The 12,195-nt window shown below is 50.9% G+C and overlaps 4 non-coding genes and 2 pseudogenes across 4 annotated transcripts; all 6 read right to left on the reverse strand.

Moving 5' to 3' along the window:
- Positions 1 to 1,019: 1,019 nt before the first annotated feature.
- LOC141150126 (U2 spliceosomal RNA) lies at positions 1,020 to 1,210 on the reverse strand. The gene has a single exon (XR_012246396.1). It is a non-coding gene; the product is annotated as a U2 spliceosomal RNA (small nuclear RNA).
- A 1,117-nt stretch (positions 1,211 to 2,327) lies between these two features.
- Positions 2,328 to 2,521, reverse strand: LOC141150266 (U2 spliceosomal RNA). The gene has a single exon (XR_012246523.1). It is a non-coding gene; the product is annotated as a U2 spliceosomal RNA (small nuclear RNA).
- Positions 2,522 to 8,085: 5,564 nt separating this feature from the next.
- On the reverse strand, positions 8,086 to 8,163 carry LOC141151046 (U2 spliceosomal RNA; annotated as a pseudogene).
- A 1,115-nt stretch (positions 8,164 to 9,278) lies between these two features.
- Positions 9,279 to 9,469, reverse strand: LOC141273980 (U2 spliceosomal RNA). Its single transcript, XR_012322278.1, has one exon. It is a non-coding gene; the product is annotated as a U2 spliceosomal RNA (small nuclear RNA).
- Positions 9,470 to 10,584: 1,115 nt separating this feature from the next.
- LOC141150620 (U2 spliceosomal RNA) lies at positions 10,585 to 10,767 on the reverse strand. The gene has a single exon (XR_012246770.1). It is a non-coding gene; the product is annotated as a U2 spliceosomal RNA (small nuclear RNA).
- A 794-nt stretch (positions 10,768 to 11,561) lies between these two features.
- Positions 11,562 to 11,653, reverse strand: LOC141151223 (U2 spliceosomal RNA; annotated as a pseudogene).
- Between the last annotated feature and the right edge of the window lie 542 nt (positions 11,654 to 12,195).

Here is a 12,195-nt window from a genome sequence, read left to right on the forward strand (position 1 = left end):
TCAACCTCTGGATCCCTTACATGCCTGCACTTTTCGGCTTGCTGCTGCTGCAATCCACGCGTTTTAGATCTGCATAACTCCACCTCTTTAAACACAGCACCTTCACCCCCTGCTGTTCCCACCCGCCTCAACACCGTTGGAAGGGAGGAGAACCAATTAAGGCGGGGGGTGGGGTGGAACGAGCAGCTGTCTACCCTTAGCAGGAGGGCTCCTGATTACATACCTCTCCTGCTGCTGCTGCTGCTGGCTGTCCAGCAGCAGACTGAAGGTGGCTGCTGCTGTGCACAGGTATATAAAGGCTCAGAGCCTATTATGACACGCGCAGCCAGCGTTCCATTGCCACATTCCATCTACTGCAGGCAGGATACCTGGCTGGCTGAATGTCGCTGAGAAGCTCACAGAGACCGCCATAAGCAACAGTTTAACAGAATGCCACAGACTAATCAACCAAACTTTTTGGGTTGGGTTCTCTTTTATAGTCTGCAGGCATTAAATGAAAGAAGTCAGTGTTCCAGCAGAAGGAGACAACGTTTCAGAAAAGGCATTGTAGCAAACCAAAAAAGAAATTTTAAGCGCAGCAGAGTAACCAGCGCACATACCTGTTAGCTCAGGTGAGTTTAAAAGGCTGCTGTTGATAACAAGGGCATTTGCTAAATAGATGGTGTGTGTGCAACAATATACTGAAAGGTCAATTATATTGTGCAGCTTATCTCACCACCTGTAGTTATTTAGGTGAAAGCTCCAAAATGCTTGCCTAATATGTCTGTTTATCCAAAAGGAAGTAAAAAGGGAGAGCTAGAAAGATAGCATTGCATCACATTACATGGCAATGCAATGCACAGTTGCTGAAGTTGAACCAAAATGAGCTTGTAATCTGGCTTCTGCAACTTTGAACATGAAAAATCCAATGAGGAGAAGAAAAGCAAAGCCAAAGAGTCCATCCCAAAATCCGACAAACAAGCAAAATGAACAAAAAACATTGAATTCAATTCTTTCTGATTTTAGAAACTGCATTAAAGAAGGGGTGCACCGGTCCTGGAGATACTGCAATACCAGGTCAATGCGTGGAGTGGACAGAGCAAGCTCTTTTTCCATCTCTCTGTTCTAAAAATCCATTTAATATATGGTCCTCAGATAGGGGACGTATCAGATATTAAACTGATAAGAACAGATACTACACTTGATCTTAGCCAAAAGGCCGAGAAGCGATAACCAGAATTGGTTTCAAACTACGGAGCCACCCAAGGATCCTGAAAAGTCCATTTGTGGAGATGAGCTCCTGGACTCCCGTTAAGAAGACATGTTGTCAACCTCTAGATCCCTTACATGCCTGCACTTTTCGGCTTGCTGCTGCTGCAATCCACGCGTTTTAGATCTGCATAACTCCACCTCTTTAAACACAGCACCTTCACCCCATGCTGTTCCCACCCGCCTCAACACCGTTGGAAAGGAATGGAGAACCAATTAAGGCGGGGGGTGGGGTGGAACGAGCAGCTGTCTACCCTTAGCAGGAGGGCTCCTGATTACATACCTCTCCTGCTGCTGCTGCTGCTGGCTGTCCAGCAGCAGACTGAAGGTGGCTGCTGCTGTGCACAGGTATATAAAGGCTCAGAGCCTATTATGACACGCGCAGCCAGCGTTCCATTGCCACATTCCATCTACTGCAGGCAGGATACCTGGCTGGCTGAATGTCGCTGAGAAGCTCACAGAGAACGCCATAAGCAACAGCTTAACAGAATGCCACAGACTAATCAACCAAACTTTTTGGGTTGGGTTCTCTTTTATAGTCTGCAGGCATTAAATGAAAGAAGTCAGTGTTCCAGCAGAAGGAGACAACGTTTCAGAAAAGGCATTGTAGCAAACCAAAAAAGAAATTTTAAGCGCAGCAGAGTAACCAGCGCACATACCTGTTAGCTCAGGTGAGTTTAAAAGGCTGCTGTTGATAACAAGGGCATTTGCTAAATAGATGGTGTGTGTGCAACAATATACTGAAAGGTCAATTATATTGTGCAGCTTATCTCACCACCTGTAGTTATTTAGGTGAAAGCTCCAAAATGCTTGCCTAATATGTCTGTTTATCCAAAAGGAAGTAAAAAGGGAGAGCTAGAAAGATAGCATTGCATCACATTACATGGCAATGCAATGCACAGTTGCTGAAGTTGAACCAAAATGAGCTTGTAATCTGGCTTCTGCAACTTTGAACATGAAAAATCCAATGAGGAGAAGAAAAGCAAAGCCAAAGAGTCCATCCCAAAATCCGACAAACAAGCAAAATGAACAAAAAACATTGAATTCAATTCTTTCTGATTTTAGAAACTGCATTAAAGAAGGGGTGCACCGGTCCTGGAGATACTGCAATACCAGGTCAATGCGTGGAGTGGACAGAGCAAGCTCTTTTTCCATCTCCCTGTTCTAAAAATCCATTTAATATATGGTCCCCAGATAGGGGACGTATCAGATATTAAACTGATAAGAACAGATTTTTTTGATTGAATATATCTTTTATTAGCACAAAAAATAAGTTAACAGACAGTGTACAGAGCCGCAGCCCAGTACACACAGAATTCTACATCATATTTACATAGCATGAGGATACGACGCACTAACTAGACACATCACACCCCTATGCTACACAAAACACTCAATCTGAAAGAAAAAGCATATCAATCAATACAGTATGACGAACCGTGATAAGGGATAGGGATTGGGAAAAAGGGGATGGGGAGGGGAAAATCACAGGCCCGAAGCTTTATTGAAAGACAAGACACATAAGGGGAGAGGGGGAGGAGGGGTTTAGTCCTCATACTCATCCTCCGGACCGTCCATGATGGAATAGTCTCTGAGCAGGCTGTGGATCAGCCTGCGGCAGTCCTGGATGGACATCCTCTCCCTCCTCAAGATGAGCCGGTTCCTGGCGACCCAAAGGGCATCCTTGAAGCAGTTCATAAGGCGCCAAGCCTCCTGGATGGCTCCGACGGTATGAACCCCAGGGAAGAGTCCATAAAGCACAGAATGGTGCGATAGGCTCGCCCTGGGGACAGAGTTCCTCAGGTCGTCCTCAAGTGCAGTCAATAGGCGCTGTGCAAATCCGCAGTCCCAAAAAGTGTGCAAAGATGTTTCCTCCACGAAGGGGCACCTTGGGCAGTACCGGGTCTTGCACAGGTTCCGGGCATGCATGAATGACCGGACGGGCAGTCCGCCCTGAATCGCCATCCACGACAAGTCCTTGTGCCCGTTGGTCAGCCTGTCAGACGACACATTTGTCCACACAGTCTCCAGCGTGTCCTGGTGAAGTCCTGTGATGTTCTCCACGTCATCCTTGGCTCTGATTAGCTTGTGGATAGTTTTGGGCTTCCACAAGTCGGGCTTGAGTCCCTCCAGTTGATGCTCCCCCACAAATCGAACGACGTCTCCGTAGAACCATGGCGTCGTCCAGTTGTAGGGGAAGGAGCTGTCCCACTTGTCCCAGCCGAGTCGCCTCCAAAGAGGAAGCAGGAAGAAGCGAGACATGGACCTGCCCGCGGAGCCATTCTTGACTTGCAAAGTCCGGCGGACACAATCACACACAAAAGAGGATCGCAGGAGGGTGGGGATATCTGGAACGCCCTTCCCACCCTTGCGAGGCTCCTTGTACATGACGGCCCGCCTGACTCTGTCCATCTTGGATCCCCAGACAAAGTGAAACACTGTCCTGGTAATGGCCCTGCACAAAGTGACGTGTAGGGGCCAGGCCTGCGCCGTGTACTGCAAGACGGGCAGGACCTCATTACGCAGGACGAGTGCCTTACCCTCACAAGTGAGGTGTCTGAGGCTCCAGAGTCCGATCCGTTGCTTCACCTTGGCCAAGCGTTCTTGCCAGGACTTGAGGGCCGCTCCTTCCTTCCCGAACCAGACTCCCAGCACCTTGAGGAAATCCGGTTGAATGTTGAAGGGGAAGGGGGCGGAGGAGGCCGGCTGCCAATCCCCGAAGAGCATGGCTTCCGACTTCCTGCAGTTGACTTTGGCCCCTGAAGCCCGGCCGAACCTCTCACACGTCTGGACGAGGGCGTCGACTGAACCACGATCAGCGCAGAAGACGGTGACGTCGTCCATGTAGAGCGAGCACTTGACCTCGTGTCGTCCCGGACCCGGTGCGGTGATCCCTCTGATCTCTCCATTCTGCCGGATAGCCTCTGCGAAGAGTTCTATAACACAAACAAAAAGAAGAGGTGATAGAGGGCAGCCTTGTCTGACCCCAGAGAGGACAGGGAAGGGGTCAGTCTTCCAGCCGTTCACCAACACCGAGCTGTGGATATCAAAATACATCAGACGGACATACGAACAAAACATGTTACCCAAACCTAACCGGTGCAGAGCTCGGCCCATGAACTCGTGGGAAACCCGGTCGAAGGCCTTCTCCTGATCCAAGGAGACCAGGGCCGCGTGTGCGCGGCGGACCTTGATGTACTCGACCGTGTCCCGCACGAGAGCGAGGCTGTCTGCGATGCGACGTCCAGGGATGCCGCAGGTCTGGTCCGGGTGGATGATCCGTCCGATCACCGTCTTAAGTCGTGTCGCCATCGTCTTGGCCAGGATCTTGTAGTCCACGTTGAGCAGAGTGATGGGACGCCAATTCCTCAGGTCGCACCTCTCTCCCTTCCGCTTGTACAGGATCGTGACCATTCCTTCCCTCAAAGATGGAGGCATTCTACCCTCCACCACCATCTCCTCGTACAGGTCCAACAGGTCCGGACAGATGAGGTCTCCCAGCGCTACATAGAGCTCCGCTGGAAGACCATCACTGCCCGGGGTCCTGCCGGTCCTAAAGGATTTAGCGGCAGAGAGCAATTCGCCCACCATCAGAGGTTTGTCCAAGGCTGCCGTGCCTGCAGGATCAAGATGGTTAGTGATACCTGACAGGAACTTATCAGCAGCGTCGGGGTCGGTAGTCTTGTGGGAGTAGAGTTCGCTGTAGAAGTCGCTGACGACCCTCATCACGTCCTCCTTCCCACGTCGCATGTTTCCGCTCTCGTCTCGCAGCTCGTTCAGGGGCGTGTGACCGGCATGAAGTTTCCTGAAAAAGAATGAGTTACATTTCTCACCCTTCTCCAGATTCTCCACTTTGGAACGGAAGACGATTCGCTTGGACTCCTCCTCAAAGTGCCTTTTCAGGCTCTTCTTGGTCTCCTCCAGCTCCTCCCTCACGTCCCAGCCGCAGTGAAGAAGGTCCTGCAGCGACCGCAGCTCGCGCTGCAGCCCTCTGAAGTCCCTCCTCTTCTCACACGCCTGTTGTCGACCCTTGGCCTGAAAGAAACAGCGAAACTCAAGTTTAACATATTCCCACCAATCAGAGACTGTTTGGAAGCTACCCTTGTAGGACTGCCACATTGCGTAGGCTGCTCTCAGCTCCTCCACGACTTCATCCTGAGCCAGCAGAGCACAATTCAGCTTCCAGGAGCCGGGCCCGGACGGAAAACCGTCGCCGAGGACACCTTGTAAGTGAATGGCTCTGTGGTCGGAGAAGAAGCAGGAGACCATCGAGTGCCTACTCTGCCTGACTGCCCGAGAGGTGAACACAAAGTCAATCCTGGAGCGGAGTGAGCCATCGGGTCGGCTCCACGAATAGTTCGTGGAGCCTCTCCCCATGGAGCCCACCACGTCCTGAAGAGAGGCCTCGGTTACCATCTCGATGAGCAGCTTGGACGTGATGTCCAACTTGGCAGATGTGCCAGAACTACGACCATCCTCCTCGATGGGGCAGTTGAAATCCCCGGCCATCACTAAGGTCCTGGTGGTGGCAAGCTGAAGCCGCAGGGTCTGGAAAAGCTCCAAACGCTCATTCTTCAGTGGGGACGCATACACGTTGATGAACCTGACAGGTTCTCCCGCCCAGTTGCCATCTACAACAAGAGCCCTGCCGCAGATGAGCTCCTGGACGGACTCAAGCGTGAATGCGCCCCCCCTGATCAGAATTGCGACCCCCGCAGACTTGCAGTCACCCCCACCGGACCAGTAGGATGGACCGTGGGACCACTCCCTGGCCAGATGTTTGAAGGACCTAGAGGAGGGAAGGGAACATTCCTGCAACATATAAACATCACACAACTGGGAAGTAAGGAAGGCATAAATAGTCTGACGTCTGAACTTGTCCTTGATGCTCCTGACATTAATGGAAAATAAGTTAATATTAGCCATCATGTAGGGAAAAAAGAAAAAGTTAGCGCAGGCAATACACCTTAGTTACCACTCCGGTCGGGTGCTCCCTCGTCGGTGTTGACTGCTGGTGACGGGATCACCAGCAGGCCCTCTTCCTCCATCTGGTCAAGCAGCGCGGCCTCGATCTCGGCGACCACCAGTTCCTCCTCTTCTGGCTCGGCCACCAGGGTCTCAACCATGTGCTCCATCTCTTCTGGCTCAGGGAGGGTATCCTCCTTTTCGCCTACGAAATCCAGAATCTTCTTTTTGGAGGATTCAGTAGCAGGGCTGTCCTCCACCTTCCTCTTTCCCCGGGTTGGAACTGGGGAGACAAGAAGAGGAAAATCCTCCTCGGAATAGATAGCGGCGGGTGGAGGAAAGGTTAATTCCACCGCTACCATGGTCTGGGGAGGGAGAGTGGCTGCCGGGGCAGGGGAAAGGACACCTGCTGAGGAGTAGGGGAAGGAGGAAGAGGAAGTGGAATCCTCAGCAGGGGTGGCCGGGGTGGGGGGGGATTGGACGGGGGTGGCAGGGGGAGGGATCGAGAGAGGGGTGACAGAACTCTTACCCTCCTTTGACTTTTTCTTCTGCTTCGGAGCTGCTGGGACCGTCGCTGGGGCTTTGGCCACCGACTCCTTGACCGCATTGGCCTTGGTCGTCTCGGCCTTGGCCGCTGGGGCCTTGGTCGTCGCGTCCTTGACCTTCACAGGCCTGGTCGTCGGGGCCTTGTCCTCCGTAGCTGGGGTCGTCGCAACCACCGATGCCCAGGATCTCTCACGCTTGGGGCAATCCTTGTACAGATGAGCCGCCAGCCCACACAGGTTGCAGGACGTCTTCTTCGGGCAGTCCTTCGAGCTGTGTCCCGTCACTCGACAAATCCTGCAGGCATCCTCCTTGCAGTCCTTCATCTCGTGGCCGTTCTTGCCGCATCTCCTGCAGTTCCGCGGCATGTCCGGGTAATAGATGAGGCCGTAGGAGTTGCCCAGGGAGAATGTCGGGGGCAGGTGCCGAAGTCCGTCTGAGTACGCCAGGTCCCTGTGAAGTCTAACGGTCACCGACCACTTACCTGTCCAGAAGCCGAGTCCATTCAGGATGTGAGAGGGTTCCTTCACAACTAAACAGAAGCGTCTCAGGAAGGTACAGATGTCTTGGCCTGGGGTGTGCGGGTTGCGCATGGAGACCGTGATCCTCCTTTCGTCCCTCTGGATAGGGCAGCTACCTGTAAAGGCAGAGAAAGAATTATCCGGTCCTTTTGCGCTTACCATTTCCCAGAACCTCCTGCAGGTGTTCACAGTGGCGAAGGTGACGAAGAAGATCCCCGTCAAGAAGGTCTGGATGCTGAGGGTGTCCGACCTGGAGAAGCCTCGATCCAGCAGCATCTTCTGGCAGAACACGTCCGAGGACATGTCCGGCACCCTCCCATCCACTTCCTTCAGCTTCAGGGCCACCGTCTGCCGCATCCATGGCTCCAGGGCTGGAGCTTCGTGGCGGGGCTTCTGGGGTCCCTTCTGCTGGCCAGTCGTGGAGGCAGAGTCCTTGGGGTCAGAATCGGCTCCTGGCTGGGCCCTCCTGGCTGTCCCCTGCTCCAGGCTCTTCTTTTCGGCCTTCCTCGCAGCGCTTGCCATGGCTTTCCTCCTGCAGTTACTTCTTGGAGCTGGATCTGGAACTCTTCCCGGAATGGATGGAGCTATGCAGATTCTTCTCCCGTCGTGTTCTGGACAAATTCCCCGAAAGGTCTTTGTCTCGATGATTTTCTTCCTCGAAGATTCCACAGGACAGCCCGATTCTTCTCCGAGTCTTCGTCTTCTTCTGGATTCTTTAGAGCTTCTTCCTCCCACCGATATCCGCCTTCCTTCTCCGATGTCAGCTGGGTTCCGAAGCTCTTCTCCTTCCGAGTTCGATCGCTCTCGTCAAGTGTAGATCGTAGCTCTTGTGTTCTTAAAAGAACAGATACTACACTTGATCTTAGCCAAAAGGCCGAGAAGCGATAACCAGAATTGGTTTCAAACTACGGAGCCGCCCAAGGATCCTGAAAAGTCCATTTGTGGAGATGAGCTCCTGGACTCCCGTTAAGAAGACATGTTGTCAACCTCTAGATCCCTTACATGCCTGCACTTTTCGGCTTGCTGCTGCTGCAATCCACGCGTTTTAGATCTGCATAACTCCACCTCTTTAAACACAGCACCTTCACCCCCTGCTGTTCCCACCCGCCTCAACACCGTTGGAAGGGAGGAGAACCAATTAAGGCGGGGGGTGGGGTGGAACGAGCAGCTGTCTACCCTTAGCAGGAGGGCTCCTGATTACATACCTCTCCTGCTGCTGCTGCTGCTGGCTGTCCAGCAGCAGACTGAAGGTGGCTGCTGCTGTGCACAGGTATATAAAGGCTCAGAGCCTATTATGACACGCGCAGCCAGCGTTCCATTGCCACATTCCATCTACTGCAGGCAGGATACCTGGCTGGCTGAATGTCGCTGAGAAGCTCACAGAGACCGCCATAAGCAACAGTTTAACAGAATGCCACAGACTAATCAACCAAACTTTTTGGGTTGGGTTCTCTTTTATAGTCTGCAGGCATTAAATGAAAGAAGTCAGTGTTCCAGCAGAAGGAGACAACGTTTCAGAAAAGGCATTGTAGCAAACCAAAAAAGAAATTTTAAGCGCAGCAGAGTAACCAGCGCACATACCTGTTAGCTCAGGTGAGTTTAAAAGGCTGCTGTTGATAACAAGGGCATTTGCTAAATAGATGGTGTGTGTGCAACAATATACTGAAAGGTCAATTATATTGTGCAGCTTATCTCACCACCTGTAGTTATTTAGGTGAAAGCTCCAAAATGCTTGCCTAATATGTCTGTTTATCCAAAAGGAAGTAAAAAGGGAGTGCTAGAAAGATAGCATTGCATCACATTACATGGCAATGCAATGCACAGTTGCTGAAGTTGAACCAAAATGAGCTTGTAATCTGGCTTCTGCAACTTTGAACATGAAAAATCCAATGAGGAGAAGAAAAGCAAAGCCAAAGAGTCCATCCCAAAATCCGACAAACAAGCAAAATGAACAAAAAACATTGAATTCAATTCTTTCTGATTTTAGAAACTGCATTAAAGAAGGGGTGCACCGGTCCTGGAGATACTGCAATACCAGGTCAATGCGTGGAGTGGACAGAGCAAGCTCTTTTTCCATCTCCCTGTTCTAAAAATCCATTTAATATATGGTCCCCAGATAGGGGACGTATCAGATATTAAACTGATAAGAACAGATACTACACTTGATCTTAGCCAAAAGGCCGAGAAGCGATAACCAGAATTGGTTTCAAACTACGGAGCCACCCAAGGATCCTGAAAAGTCCATTTGTGGAGATGAGCTCCTGGACTCCCGTTAAGAAGACATGTTGTCAACCTCTAGATCCCTTACATGCCTGCACTTTTCGGCTTGCTGCTGCTGCAATCCACGCGTTTTAGATCTGCATAACTCCACCTCTTTAAACACAGCACCTTCACCCCCTGCTGTTCCCACCCGCCTCAACACCGTTGGAAGGGAGGAGAACCAATTAAGGCGGGGGGTGGGGTGGAACGAGCAGCTGTCTACCCTTAGCAGGAGGGCTCCTGATTACATACCTCTCCTGCTGCTGCTGCTGCTGGCTGTCCAGCAGCAGACTGAAGGTGGCTGCTGCTGTGCACAGGTATATAAAGGCTCAGAGCCTATTATGACACGCGCAGCCAGCGTTCCATTGCCACATTCCATCTACTGCAGGCAGGATACCTGGCTGGCTGAATGTCGCTGAGAAGCTCACAGAGACCGCCATAAGCAACAGTTTAACAGAATGCCACAGACTAATCAACCAAACTTTTTGGGTTGGGTTCTCTTTTATAGTCTGCAGGCATTAAATGAAAGAAGTCAGTGTTCCAGCAGAAGGAGACAACGATTCAGAAAAGGCATTGTAGCAAACCAAAAAAGAAATTTTAAGCGCAGCAGAGTAACCAGCGCACATACCTGTTAGCTCAGGTGAGTTTAAAAGGCTGCTGTTGATAACAAGGGCATTTGCTAAATAGATGGTGTGTGTGCAACAATATACTGAAAGGTCAATTATATTGTGCAGCTTATCTCACCACCTGTAGTTATTTAGGTGAAAGCTCCAAAATGCTTGCCTAATATGTCTGTTTATCCAAAAGGAAGTAAAAAGGGAGAGCTAGAAAGATAGCATTGCATCACATTACATGGCAATGCAATGCACAGTTGCTGAAGTTGAACCAAAATGAGCTTGTAATCTGGCTTCTGCAACTTTGAACATGAAAAATCCAATGAGGAGAAGAAAAGCAAAGCCAAAGAGTCCATCCCAAAATCCGACAAACAAGCAAAATGAACAAAAAACATTGAATTCAATTCTTTCTGATTTTAGAAACTGCATTAAAGAAGGGGTGCACCGGTCCTGGAGATACTGCAATACCAGGTCAATGCGTGGAGTGGACAGAGCAAGCTCTTTTTCCATCTCCCTGTTCTAAAAATCCATTTAATATATGGTCCCCAGATAGGGGACGTATCAGATATTAAACTGATAAGAACAGATTTTTTTTTTTTTTTTATCGAAAGCCCGAATTCGTGTACAAAACCCGAGTGCGCTTAAAAAAGTGACAAGTGCCACAAAAAAAGTGCACTAGGATGCTGGTCTTCTTGAAACCCTCTCCAAAAGGAGAAGGGTCCCCCAAACCATTCCCCGTCCCTCCGAGCCAAAAGGCCACAGCGAGGAACAGGGACAAAAAGCCACCTCCAGCTGAAGCCAGAGGCGACCCAATCTTACCCCCAGCACGTGCCCGAGTTCTCACCCGAGCAAGGCACTGGGAGCCAAAGACTGTGCTCCCCTCCCGGAAGAGGGGAGCCAACAACGCTCTCCTCCCGAAAGAGGAGAGCCAGGGGGGTTCAGGGGGGAGCGGAACCTGATGGCCACACACTCCCCCCCTAGACCTGCCAAGAGAGGAACCCGTAAGGGAACCGCATCCCGGCAAAATCCTAGTAGGACGTGACACACGTGAATAAGTGGACACACAGTGACAAAGAAATTAAATAAATAGTGAAGGTTTCACAGTATAATACTGCCCGGACCTTCGACCGGGAATTGAAAAATTCCCCATCCTAAGGCCAGAAGGCCCGGAATAAGGGTGTGTGCGAAGAAAGAAAATTTGAAGTGCTTGTGCAAATGTGCCATAAACTCAAGTGGGGTTCCCAATCCCAGTGAGTTAAGGCACCCCAGGGTCACCACTCCTGGGGCACTTCACACTTCGGGCTTTCGATCTTCCCCGGCCCAATGGCGTCGATCCTGGGGGGCCATGCTTTCCACCAGATGACTATATTAGCCACCTGGCGTACTAACAAGCGCCTAAACCCCAGTGTGCATAATGTATCAATCTACTAGGGCGGCCAACATCCAAAACCGCCTTTTCGAAAGATACTACACTTGATCTTAGCCAAAAGGCCGAGAAGCGATAACCAGAATTGGTTTCAAACTACGGAGCCACCCAAGGATCCTGAAAAGTCCATTTGTGGAGATGAGCTCCTGGACTCCCGTTAAGAAGACATGTTGTCAACCTCTAGATCCCTTACATGCCTGCACTTTTCGGCTTGCTGCTGCTGCAATCCACGCGTTTTAGATCTGCATAACTCCACCTCTTTAAACACAGCACCTTCACCCCCTGCTGTTCCCACCCGCCTCAACACCGTTGGAAGGGAGGAGAACCAATTAAGGCGGGGGGTGGGGTGGAACGAGCAGCTGTCTACCCTTAGCAGGAGGGCTCCTGATTACATACCTCTCCTGCTGCTGCTGCTGCTGGCTGTCCAGCAGCAGACTGAAGGTGGCTGCTGCTGTGCACAGGTATATAAAGGCTCAGAGCCTATTATGACACGCGCAGCCAGCGTTCCATTGCCACATTCCATCTACTGCAGGCAGGATACCTGGCTGGCTGAATGTCGCTGAGAAGCTCACAGAGACCGCCATAAGCAACAGTTTAACAGAATGCCACAGACTAATCA

This window comes from Phyllobates terribilis, unplaced genomic scaffold (assembly GCF_046119375.1).
Source record: "Phyllobates terribilis strain yellow unplaced genomic scaffold, ASM4611937v1 Scaffold_5__5_contigs__length_657084704, whole genome shotgun sequence".
Taxonomy (NCBI): Eukaryota; Metazoa; Chordata; class Amphibia; order Anura; family Dendrobatidae; genus Phyllobates; species Phyllobates terribilis.